This window comes from Triticum urartu, chromosome 6A (genome assembly GCF_056163025.1).
Source record: "Triticum urartu cultivar PI428250 chromosome 6A, HENAU_Tu73, whole genome shotgun sequence".
NCBI classification, from domain to species: domain Eukaryota; kingdom Viridiplantae; phylum Streptophyta; class Magnoliopsida; order Poales; family Poaceae; genus Triticum; species Triticum urartu.
The window spans coordinates 573,277,655-573,288,978 of record NC_141878.1 but is presented as its reverse complement, the minus strand read 5'-3'; the positions used below and the strand labels follow the sequence as shown (position 1 = coordinate 573,288,978).

General features: G+C 45.2%; 2 pseudogenes; both read left to right on the top strand.

Annotated features, from left to right (window-relative positions):
* The first annotated feature begins 4,045 nt into the window (after positions 1–4,045).
* Positions 4,046–5,357, top strand: LOC125515224 (BTB/POZ and MATH domain-containing protein 1 pseudogene; annotated as a pseudogene).
* A 3,926-nt stretch (positions 5,358–9,283) lies between these two features.
* On the top strand, positions 9,284–10,388 carry LOC125512876 (BTB/POZ and MATH domain-containing protein 1-like; annotated as a pseudogene).
* The last annotated feature ends 936 nt before the right edge of the window (positions 10,389–11,324 follow it).

The following is an 11,324-nucleotide window of genomic DNA, read 5'->3' as shown; positions in this document are numbered from 1 at the left end:
GGCCTCATGATCCTCGTGCTGTTTGGTCGCGAGGTCTGCTAGGGTTTGCAGTAGAGGCGCCGGCTGCGGTGGCGGAGACATGGCCGCTGGGATCAACGAGGAAGCTGATACCAAGTTGTCACGGCCCGGCTGATTGCCGCGCAGGTTGTAGTCGTGGTTGGTAGGAGGACGAGGGCGAGGCCCTCGCTTGCCTATGGTTGGAGAAGGGGGTGAGGAGGGGCACCGTGGTGCGGGAGCAAGGGAGGAGAGGTTGTAGGATATTCTGCTTGCGTTTATTGATCCAAGGGCTGGCTATATATTGCCTAATTACAAGACCAGACTAAGACTCCTATTACAATTGGGTGTTGGCAGGGTAACCTTCTTCGGAACTAAACCTTTCCAACTAATACCCAGACTCCTAATCTAAAAAGACTGTAATTAAACTAGGACATATCTTTAGGCAGGTGCAGGGCCGGCCCGTGCAGGTCCCTTACGCCTATAGGGCTGGCCCCACATGACAGCAACAGATGTGACCATTTCCTTATTACCTCCCCAAATAATTGGCATCCCTCTGTCTCTGTGATAAACACATCAAGCGAAGTTCCATAGCACCTCTAGACTGTTGTTGCCCTCTATTCTATACTGCTGGAGCCCATACGTAAAGTTGACTGTATATTGCCAGTGTATGGCTCTCTGTTCCTATACCATACTTTGGACTAATTTATAAACTATCTTGTGATGTGGTTTCAAATCCTCGAGCACCTCATCCTGAAGATGGAGGTGGAAGTACCCAATGACTACTGGAAAACAAATGCCTGGGCTCAAAAGATGAGGATGCAAACCTGCCAGTTTTTCCCCATAGCCAATAGAACGTGAAAAAGAATAGAGTGGCCTCATAGGAGAGCAGCGCTATAGCGGAGTAAAATGGGCCGGAGGGAGTACGACTGATAGTTTCGATGAAAAATATTTGGGCTTACCAGTTCTAGAATGAAGAATGAAGGCGGAAAGTTTCAATCGACCAAAGACAAAGATCTGAAAAGGCTTTCTGCAATGGGAATCTTTAAGTTTCTGGCCCATTTGATGGGGAGATGAAGGGAACAAATGAAAAACCCATTGGCTAGCTTGGGATAGATTGACAAGACCGAAAGGAGCAGGAGGTATGGGTTTTCGTGATCTTAGACTTTTTAATCAGGCTTTACTGGCTAACAAGCTCAATGATTCTTGATAAATCCGGAGTCACTTTGCGCAAAGCCGATGAAAGCAAAGTATTAACCTCAAGGACATTTTCTTGATATGGTTTTCTGCAGTCAACTTCGGCAACTTGGCAAGGTATAATGCATGGTTTTGATCTTCTAAAAAAAGAGGTTATCTAGAGAGTTTTTTATGGATCTAGTATAATATTTAGATTGGAGAGACAACTGGCTACCTAGGATGTCTAGACTTAAAACTTCAGCTAAAATGAATAGAATCAGGATAAAATGGGTGTCGAAATTCTTCTTCTCCGGATCGAGGAGATGGGATGTGAACTTAGTCGATCACTTGTTTTTCCCCATGACGCCGATGAGATTCTAAAGTTGCATATCCAGTCCTAGGGTGAGGGTGATTTTATTGCTTGGCACTATGAGAAGAGTGGTTTTTTCTCCGTAAAAAGCGCATATAATCTGGCACTTACTCTCAAGGAGGGGAAGTTGGAGTGTGGGCAATCTAATGGAGCTGTCAATGGGGACAGGAAGCTTTGGAATGTCATCTGCAAAGCCAATATCCCTCAAAAGATCAGAATTTTTGCGTGGTGGGCGGCGTCTAATAGCCTAGTGGTACAGATTAATAGAGTTATGCACCATCAGCCTACTCCGGGGTTGTGCTCTATTTGTGGTATGGAGGATGAAAGTACGTTTCATGCTTTGGTGACCTGTCCTAAAGAGAGAGTTCTATGTATGGAGTTGAGGGGTGTGTGGAATATTCTCAGGGAAGAAGTGTTCAAGTGCTTAGGGCCTGATTGGATGCTTATCTTGTTGGACAATTTAACCCCTATTGTTCGTGAGCAAATCTTATTCATGTATTGGAGAGCTTGGCACTTACACAATGATCTTATTTTTGCTAAAGAGAAAAAATATGTTTCAAACTCGGCTAATTTTGTGGATAACTATTGGGCGTCGTTCTTGTCTTGCCATCATGCAAAAATCATCACAGGAGTCAAAGGTAAGGGAGCATGAGGTCTTCTTGCAGTTCCATACTACTCCATCGAGTATCTGTGAGGTATGGCGCCCCTTCCTTTTGATTATATTAAGATCAATGTGGATGCCAGTTTTCTGGGGAGCATTTGTGCTACGAGTGTGGGGTTGTCGTCATGAATTTGGCTGGTGACGTTGTCGTTTCCTCCTGGGATTATATTGGCTCATGTACCAGTGTTGATGAAGCGGAAATCCGGCAGTGTCTAGCGGGGCTATATATCGTTATCACTCTCCATACGCCTGTTATTTTGAAACCATATTGCTCTTTGTGGTTTCTCTTCTTGCGCATGATAATCTTGATAGATCTTCTCTTGTGGATCTCAAGAAGGAAGCCTTAGCCCTTACCAAGCTTCTTCCAAACTTTAAGCTAGCGAAGATCAGAAGATGGGGCAAACGAGGTGGCTCATCAGATAGCTTAGTTTAGTTTTGATAATAGGCCAGATGGCCTTCTATGTAATAGTTTTCTCCCCTGCGTGGTGAATGTTGTAATGAACACTTGTATTCAACTTTTTAATTAATTAATACATTTTTCCGTCAAAAAACATACACACATGTCACCTCATCAAAGACCCATCATAACATGCATGATTTTTTTTACATTATTACTTGATTCCATGCACACATCCCACCACACCACATATGCCACCTCATCAAAGGTCCACTCAACATGCATGAAAAAAATCCCTTATATTATGCCACTTATATTCAGTAAATATTTTTAACTCAATAATCAAATATAATAAATATGTATTTTTAGTTTTAGTTCATATATCATTAATTAGAAAAATCATGTTTCATACAATCAGATCACTCAAAACATATGCAACTGATTCCCGCAGCAACACGTGGGGTGTCCTCTAGTTCTCAATATGTGGCATCCTAATCCTATGTTTTTCTATTCCTATGTTTGTAATTTCATCAATCCAAATTGGAACTAAAATGGTTGTGGGGAGTGTCAATAAAATTTATACGAAAAATCATAATATTGTCTTCTTTTGTGGAAAAGACATTCGTTACCAAAGTATAAAACACCCTAACATAATAAAAAATTACATAAAGTCCCTGGACTACCAAACAACCACTGGCGCCGGCTGAATGGGCCCCTGATGCACCACTATTGCTGTTACCATCCCGAATCCGACCTGACCTTATCAATGATATCTGAGAAGTCTTCGTATGCATGCCCTAAAAGACCGGTGCCCCGAATCAGTGGTCGTCGTCGTTGAACTTTTGAATTGATTAGAAGAACTTGGCACCAAATCTCGCCACCGCCTATGTGCGATGAAAAGCACTAACCTTGTCGTACCGAGGAGTTGACAGAAATCTATGTCGGAGCTCCGTCAAAGTTGTCGCGACGAACAGACTTGAGGTGGATCAAAGCCTCTAAGACCTACTCAAAGACGAAGCGTCGCCATCCATTTGAGTGCCGCTCATGCGAGGACTAAAATCCTAACATCTCTACTGGTCGGGGTCGAACAGGTATTTTTCTTTAGCTTGGCGAGAATTCATATCTGCAATTAGAAAAAAAACCTAAGAAAAACCATGAATGACAACACACACACTTGTGAATTTTGGAAAAGGTACATGATCCGTTTTTGGTCCGTGCTTATAGTAATGTAAATTTCAAATCTTTTGCAGCTACTTCCATTTTTCGCTTCTCAGTTCGAAAATGGTCATATTTATGGTTGTTTGATTTTTTTTAGGGAGTTTGAAATTTATTTGAAACTCAGATGCAAAATTCGTTTCACCCATTACAGAGGATGGGCCCAGCCCGGTGGGGATTTGGGCCTTGGGCCCTTGGGGGGAAGCTTCCTCTAGAAGCCATCAGTCTCGTCTCCTTCCTCCGTTCCTCCCCCTTTCGCCGCCACCGCCGCCGCCGCGAGAGCTGCGAGTGCTGCGAGTGGCCGATTCCGTGGAGCAGGTCGGCAATGGCGTCCTCCGGAGCCGGCGGGAAGCCGTCTAGGTCCGCTATCGTGGCCGACACGGCCAGCGGGCACCACTTTCTCACCATCCACGGCTACTCCTGCACCAAGGACCTTCCCACCGGAGAGAAGATCAGTTCCCGGCCGTTCAAAGTTGGCGGCCACCGCTGGCGCATCGACTACTACCCCAACGGCATAACCTCGGCGGTCGCGGATTACGTCTCCCTCTCCCTAATCCTCGACGAAGATGTCGCGGCGGCGGTGAAGGCGAAGCACTGCTTCTGCCTCTCTGGGGAGGCAGAGAAAATTCAAGCGACGCGGCTGGCGTCGGCGCCGGTGGTCACATTCTCGTCCAGGAGGTCTTGCTTCCTCAACTGGTACTCGACCTTCATCAGAAGGGAGGACCTGCAGAAGTCCAAGAATCTAGAGAACGACTCGTTCACCATCCGGTGTGATATCCTCGTCGTCCATGGTTACCGCGCCCAGGACGCGGCAGCTGCGGCTTTCGTCTCCGTGCCCCCGTGCGACCTGCGGGGGGACCTTGGCAAGCTCCTCGAGACCGAGAAAGGTGCTGATGTGGTGTTCGATGTCGGCGGCGAGACCGTGGCTGCGCACCGGTGCGTGCTTGCAGCCCGCTCATCGGTTTTTGCAGCCGAGCTCTTCGGACCAATGAAGGAGGGCAAGGCTGACGATGGCATCGTGCGTGTGGAAGACATGGAGGTGGAGGTGTTCAAGGCGATGCTCCATTTTGCATACACTGGCTCATTGCCCGAGATGCGCAAAGAAGAGGAAGACGTCACCTGCCAGCATCTGCTTGTCGCTGCAGACAGGTTCGACATGGGGCGGTTGAAGCTGATTTGCGAGGAGAAGCTGTGCGAGTACATTGACATTGGCACGGCGGCGAACATCCTGGCACTGGCCGAGCAACACTGCTGTGAGGGCCTGAAGAAGGCATGCTTTGATTTTCTCGCTGCTCCAGAAAATCTGAGGGCCGTCGCAGCCACTGACGGCTTCCAGCATCTCAGCGTGAGCTGCCCTTCTCTTATGGTCGAGCTCGTGGCCATGTCCCCAGTGCATTAGCTGAGTGATGGATGATGCTTTTCAGTGTTCCACTGTTCTAGCAACGGTGAATCGTGGTTTCTAGACTAATGTAGTAATCAGGTAGCCGTCTTTGTGTATCGCTGCATCTATCCGAGTTAACAACCGAGATGCAAAATTAGCCTCATTTTGCCCTGTTTTGTCGGTTCATTGCATCTCTGCAACCATGCCAATTAACCAGGAATTGCGTTGGAATCAGAAGGCATAGAATGCTCAAGTTTTTAGATAATGATAGCTTGTGGTTTAGCATGGGGCGCTTCATGCTTTCTGAACTTTATTTAAACTTATATTATTATCACTTGGTTTTCGTGGTACATGATTTCAGCTACCATATCTTTCTACGGAGATGCAGAGCAGTATCAGACTGTTTCAGCAATGACACCCTTTCATTTATAATGGATGGCTATTTTTCAGGTAGATCTGCTGATTGAACCTCCACCGGGCAACTACAGTATTAGTTATCTGGTTAGATCTGGTCATATTATTTCCTATGCATACAGATGAATGCTACACTTGTGCCGAGTGAACCTTCACTGCACAACTGTTAGTTATCTGGTTATATTATTTCTTAAGGAGATGTCAACATATTCTCTTATCTACTCTGCCTGTTAATCAAACAGTGCTTTCTTATCAGATATCTTGATCATTGCATCTTTGCTGGTCCTGTTATTTTCTCCCCTTCTCCTTCTCCTTATACGAGTAAAAAAAAAGGGTTGACACTAGTAGGAAATGAAGAAAAAGATCCAGGAATTCTGCAGGTAACGATCAATACCCATACCCTTGAGAATTTGGTGATTTGGGAACAAAGGCGTCATTGAAATTCTCTGTCAAATCATGAAATCCAGTTTGCCTCTAGGATTGCCGTTGTTGGTATGTTTTAAGTACATGTTAAGCAAAACAATTTTGGTTATGTTCATCAGAAAAGGTATCACGTTATTTAAGGCCAGCCTCATTACAAGAAATTGGCATGGGGGTCATGGGATGCTATCTCAGCTCAGAAATTAAAACATCCAGCATTTTCTTTTCTTGTTTTTGATGCGGCCCAGGTTGCCTGTGAAATTGTAAGTCGATCTTCTGGGAGCAGCAAAGCCATTTCCTATCTTATATTGAAAGCAACACAAGTGTGTTGTGTTGGTGATCGGTAGTGTCAACAGAAACACAAGACTTTGTTCTACGATTACCAGAATTAATTGATGTGGTGTTGCCATTTTTTCCATTTGAACTGAAGTCTCTCAGCAGGTACGAGCGGTTCTGCCAGCTCGACCGTAGCGCCAAGGGCTTCGTCTCCATCCCCGAGTTCTCCACCAATCCGCTCTCCCAGGTCCGCAGAGTTTTGGCTGCTTTGCCCTTTTTGTACGAACTGATCAACTACATGCCAATAGTGATCTTGGTTTTATGTACTGTCCTTGGATTATGCTGTTGCTACACTAGTTAGCTGTGCAGCCTGTGGTGACCCTCTAGGTTTAGTGCAGAGTTTTGCAGCCAAGAGAGGTATTGATTTACATAACCCTTAGTGTTGCTCTGTAAATTGTGGGGAAAAGTGAATTAGGACTCCATCTAGGATGTGTATTTGAGGATTTTAGATTGTTTTTTCAGACAAATAGCCCCAAGACAAAGACCCAACATTACCGTCAAGCATGTCAGATGTGCTGCTGTGACATTGAGTGTCAGATACCCCAAAAATTCTGGAAATAACCATCTTGATCAATCAACTGATAGTCACCTAGTAGTAAGTAGTAGCTATAGCCAGATAACTGAAGCTGATCCATTGTAGTGATATGCCGACCTGTTCAATGCAAATCAGTTGGTGAATACCTTCTTGTTGATGATCATGGTCTATCTCAATGCTATGAAAGGATTAGCATAAGAACTTTTTTCACAGTTTGTGTTTAAGTCATGTGGAACCTGAAAATTTATTTCATTAACATCACTATGAATGAAAGCATCTTCCACATCTTGTTGGAAAAACGCTCCAGCTTAGGTTAGCTTCAGTAGATGCGAATGTCATCATAGTCTTCAGGATAGGACCTATGATTTAGCAGCAATCTTCATTCCAGTAAAAGGTAATATCAGTAGTCCATCAAAGTTCAGTGGCCCATATAATTATTTTGCCAAAATGCATGCTGTAGAAGATCGGCTGCTCGTTTTCTTTCCCTAGAAGATCGGCTGCTCGTTTTCTTTCCCTGTAAAACTTAGTACTATCTCATATGCCATATCTCATGCAGTTCCACAAGAGAAAAAATGATTGTTGATTCTTGTTGTTCTATGTTTGACTGTCAAAGCTATACTTTGGAGATTCAGCAATGTCAATTATAGGCATGGGTGTGGTTTTTTGAGCTTTCATTTCTCTGCTTTTGTGCAGAGGTTGCTACGTATGGTTGATAATTTGAACTTTAAAGATTTTGTTTCCTTCCCCTCTACTTGAACGCAAGGGCCAGCCTTCAGAAAAAGATCAAGTGTAATTCTTAATCGTGTTTGAATTTATTGTTTTCTTTCCTTTTGATTTTTGAAACGAGTATATGTTGAGATGGACTCTTTGGTCCTCATGATAACTCATTTGCTGGTATCGATTTGGTTTTATGCTTCATGGAACAGTGATGCTTAAGGTGTATGATATCGATGGGCAAAGGGAAAGCAACCTTCAAGGATCCGGCAGAGGTTTTACCGGACCTAACAGGATCATCAATGTCAGCGCGACAAAGTGAGGTTTTCACTTCTTAACAAACATGTATTTCATTGCATAGTACATTCACTTGCAAAACAAGAGATGTGACGTCAAGAGAGGTTCCATAGCATGTATGGACTTCATGTCGCCCTCTGCTCTGTACTGCTAGCAGTATATTGCCGGGACCTGTTCTGTATTGCCTTCTGTTCTTATACCATACTCTGGACTCATCTGCAACTTATTTTCTGATGTGGTTTCAGATCATCGACCAGCCTGTCCTGAAGAAGTGAAGATGGATGTGGAAGTACCAATCCACTAGTGAAAAACAATTGGGTTCGGCAGATGAGGATGCAAGCTCTGTCTGTCTGTCGAAAACAATTTGTCCATACCCTGTAGAACTTGAAAGAAAACAGAGTGGCACTCACAGTTGCTTTCTTGTGTACCTGTACACATATGGCCAAATCTTGCTTGTAGTTAGTTTGTTATGGATCCTCAAAAAAAAAGTTAGTACTCGTTCCTTGAAATGGTTGTAAGAATGTCCGTAAAATTTAGGCTACCTTTGGCATCCTCGTTTTTGTTTTTGAGTTTTAAGAGAATAGTGTGGGCTTTTAAAAAAGCCATGGTTTTCAAATACAACAGATGAGGTCTAGACCTCTTTTTTTTATAAATCAAACTGAGCAAAACTGCTGCTTTATAAGACCGAGGTATTCATTTCCTAGGCATTGGAATACTAATATGGTTATGAATTACTACGGTTTTAGAGAAAAAACGTGCTGCCAAACTATGCAGAAAATCATAACCTCATCTTGGATTCATATGTGGTGCCGGAGGTTGAGCCACTTGCCATGTTAGGTCGGAGAGAATTCATATCGCAGAATTTTAGGACATGTGAGAAAAATCATGCATGACACCACATACATGTGAAATTTGGAAAAGAGTGTGATCGTTTTGTCGTCCATGCTCACTAGTATATAGTATTTTAAAACTTTTGATACCTCCATTTTCATCTTCTCAGTTTGAAAGTACATGGTCTTATTTATGATTGTTTTGACAATTACTCCCTCCGTCCGGAAATACTTGTCTTAGAAATGGTTGTATCTAGACTTATTTTAGTTATAGATACATTCATTTTCAACCATTTTTAGGACAAGTATTTTCGGACGGAGGGAGTATTTGAAACGCACATGCTTTCGTAATCAGAAAATTCGTTTCAGCCATTACGGGCGATGACGTGCGGGCCCGGCCCGGTGGGGATTTGGGCGAACCTTCCAGCCCACCGGTCTCGCGCGTTTCCTTCCCCGCTCCTCCTTTATAGCCGCGGCGCTAAACCCTCGCCGCCCGAAGCAGTAGCGCAAGCCCATCCCCCCACGAGAGCTAAGATCGAGCGCCCAATTCCGCGGAGCGCATCGGCAATGGCGGCCGCCGTAGCCGACGGAGAGCTGTCGAGGTCCGCCATCGTGTCCGACAGGGCGAGAGGGCGCCATCTTCTCACGATCCACGGCTACTCCGATACCAGAATCACCGCTCCCACCGGAAAGTGCGTCAAATCCAGACCCTTCACCATCGGCGGCCATCGCTGGCGCATCGGGTACTACCCCAACGGCCTCAGCTCGGCGGTCGAGGATTACGTATCCCTCTCGCTGGTGCTAGACGAGGATGTCGCGGCGGCTGTGAAGGCCCAGTTCTCTTTCTGCCTCGCCGGCGACAGGGACGAGTGCGAGGAGGAGTTGTGGCAGGAGTTGAGCCTCACATGGTCACCGGTGAAGGACTTCGCTTCCTGGAGCGGCTGGGAGCACCCGAAGTTAATCAAAAGTTGGGACCTGCAGAGCTCCGAGCATCTAAACGTTTCCTTCACCATCCGGTGCGACATCATTGTCTTTCATGATTGCCGCGCGGTGGATGACGCGGCGGCCTTCGTCTCCGTGCCCCCATGCGACCTGCGCCAGCACCTCAGCGAGCTCCTCGAGAGCGACAACGGCGCTGACGTGGTGTTTGAGGTCGGCAGTAAGATCGTCTGTGCACACCGGTGCGTGCTCGCTGCCCGCTCTCCGGTGTTTGCTGCCGAGCTCTTCGGACCCATGAAGAAGGGCAATGTCGAAGGTGTCATTCGCGTAGAAGACATTGAGCCAGATCTGTTCAAGGCTTTGCTTCATTTCGCATACCCCGGCTCATTGCCAGAGATGAGCAATAAGGAAGACGAAGAAGCCGTGTACCAGCACCTACTCGTCGCGGCGGACAGATACGACATGAGGCGGCTGAAGTTGATCTGCGAGGAGAAGTTGTGCAAGTACATCGAGGTCGGCACTGTGGCGACCATCTTGGCGCTAGCCGAGCAGCACCGCTGTGAGGGGCTCAAGAAGGCATGCCTAGAATTTCTCACTGCTCCAAATAATGTGAGGGCTCTCGTGGCCACGGACGGCTTCAAGCATCTGAGCACGAGCTGCCCTTCTATTATGGTTGCGCTCATGGCCATGTTGCGCATTAGTTGAGTAGTTCATGCCGAGTGGTAATTACTCAGCTAGCTGTCTTTGACTCTTATAGTATATCGCTGCATCCCCGCAATTCTGCCAGTTAACCTGGAATGCATTGGAATTAAAGGGAATAAAATGCTCAGGCTTTGGGTACTAATACTGGTAGCCCATGGGTTTTAGGTCTTTGACATGATATATTGCTTCTGTTTTAGCAATGGGTACTCTATGGTCTCTGAACCTTATTGACTTATGTTATTAAACTTATTTTTGTGGTCTATGAATTCATCTGCACTAACTGTGGGGTAGCTAGTATCACCTTGTTTCAGCAATGGCACCCTTGTCAATTTATCATGGACGATACTTTTCAGGTAGCTCTGCTGATTTAATTTCGACTGGGCAACTCTCAGTTTTCTGGTTATATTATTTCACCTGCCTATATAGAACGCTTTGCATGAGTAATGCAACACACTTGTGCTTTCTTTTTTTCCGAGGAGATTGTTACCAGATAGCTTGATCATTGCATCCACGTTGCTTCTGTAAATTTCTCCCTTTTGCTTTCTTGGGTCAAAACTCAGGGTTGACATGTGACACTAGTTGGAAACAATGAAAAAGAAGAGATCTTGTTGCCAAGGAATTGTGCAGGGTACATATAACAACCAATATCCATACCTTTGAGGATGTGCTGATTTAGGAATCGGATGCATCATGAAAATTCTGTACAAATCATGAAAATCAGTTTGCTTCTAGAATTTTCATTGCCGCCTTGTTGGCAATATGTCTGCCTTTTACTGCAAAAAAGGTACCTCTTTATTCATCACTTAACACTGTTACATCATAAACCAACAGATGTACGGTTGGCTGCTTCTGTTTACCACTAGAGGTGCCATGTTGGTTAAGGGCTATCAGAAAACAAGGAATTCAGATGAGGATCATGAGATGCCATCACAGTTTAGAGAAT